Source organism: Microcaecilia unicolor, chromosome 6 (genome assembly GCF_901765095.1).
Source record: "Microcaecilia unicolor chromosome 6, aMicUni1.1, whole genome shotgun sequence".
Lineage (NCBI taxonomy): Eukaryota > Metazoa > Chordata > Amphibia > Gymnophiona > Siphonopidae > Microcaecilia > Microcaecilia unicolor.
Window position 1 is genome coordinate 32,442,955 of NC_044036.1, and position 1,931 is coordinate 32,444,885.

Sequence of the window (1,931 nt, forward strand, 5' to 3'; positions counted from 1 at the left end):
ATGAAAATGGCTGAATTAAACCCTGAAATGAAACTTAAACAGTGTGCAGGCACCTAATAGGGAAGGAGGGTAGGATCTAATATATCGCCTTTCTGTGGTCACAATCAAAGCGGCCCTTTTATAAAGGTGCGCTGAAAAATAGTCTGCGGTAGTGTAGATGTGTGTTTTGGAGTGCGCGCAGAATTAGTTTTCAGTGCAGCTGTAAAAAAATGCCTTTTAATAAATTTTTGCCGAAAATGGACATGCGGCAAAATGAAAATTGTCGCATCTCCATTTTGGGTCTGAGACCTTACCGCCAGCCATTGACCTAGGGGTAAAGTCTCATGCGGTAACTGGGTGGTAATGACCTAAGCGCGCCAAATGCCATTTGGCGTACATCCCAGATGTGCGGCAGAAATAAAAATTATTTTTCAGACGCGCGCCAAAAATGAAACTACCGCAAGTGCCACGCAGTAGCAGTGCGGTAACTCCATTTTGGCGTGCGTTGGGCACGTGGTTTACATATTATATGCAGATAATACTATTTGTACCGTCGTTATTGAATGTGACTTCTTCTTTCCACTATGGAAATGCTAACATTTAGGCTTGTTGCTGTCTCCCCTGTGGATTTCTATGAAAGCAAATCAAGTGAATAGTTGCCTGGTTCTTTTCCAAATCAAATTCATTCCTACTTCTTTGGTTCCAGTATTCCCTTTTGTGGGTCTTTTTACTGTAAAGTTGAAGTCCATTATTCTGTCCTCTCTTGGTTTAACAGCTTTGTTGTTGTGTAAAATCTTTGCTCCCTGTTCAAGCAATATATAATTACTTAGCCAGAGTTTTCATGCTTTGGGGGCATTTATTTATTTGTATTTCTTTCTTTGCAAGACTCTGGAGATTGTTCTTTTCCTGTGAATTCTTACTTTTGTTGCTCTGAGGTTTGACATTATTTTGGGTTGGGTTTGCTTCGATGGCAGCTTTTTTTCTGAAATGCATTCCTATCTGTTTTCGTTAGATTCTTTCTGGGCTATTTTGTGGAACTTTCCTTAACTACAGTTGGGAGGAACGGAGTTTTAGAAATATTTCATAATGTTTTTTTTCCCCCCATTTTATAGCTTGTTTTCACAGTGCAAGAACTGGGAACAAACATCAGTTGGACATGCAGCGTGAAAAATACTCTCTACAATTTATTTACAAAGTGCTGGTTGTTAAGATTCATGGTGCGTCCTCTTGTCCTAGTGTTGTTTGAAAGGTTAAACAACTGTTATCTGTTTAACATCTCCACCCTACCCATGATTATATACTTCTGTCATATCCCATCTCAGTGGTCTTCTTTCCAACTGGAAAAGCCCTAACTGATTTAATCCCGTGTTTCCCCGAAAATAGGGCATCCCCATAAAATAAGACCTACCGAGGTTTTTGGTGCCCTTGGAAAATATAAGGCCTCCCCCGAAAGTAAGGCCTAGCAAAGTTTTTCTTTTACCGGTAAGTAGGGTCGCCCCCCCCCCACCCGAGATCGCCGGACCCCACCCCCCTCCGTCGCTGCGAAACTAACCTGAACTTAAGCCTCCTTTCACTTTCCTTCCAGTTCGCAGCAAGCAGCAGCAGCAGCAGCAGGAGGGCAGGCCACTCCTTCCTTCCGTGTCCCGCCCTCGCCTGACGTAACGTAACGTCAGGCGAGGGTGGGGCACGGAAGGAAGGAGAGACCTGCCCTGCTGCTCCTGCGAACTGGAAGGAAAGTGAAAGGAGGCTTAAGTTCAGGTTAGTTTCGGAGCGACGGATGGGGGTGGGGTCCGGCGACTTCGGGTGGGAGCGCCATCTCGGGTGGTGGGGCGACCTCGGGTGGGAGGTTACCGGTAGTTGCAGGAGCGACGGAGGGAAGGTGGGCGGGCCAACCGTATTTCCCCGAAATACTAAGACATCCCCTGAAAATAAGACCTAGCGCCTTTTTGGGC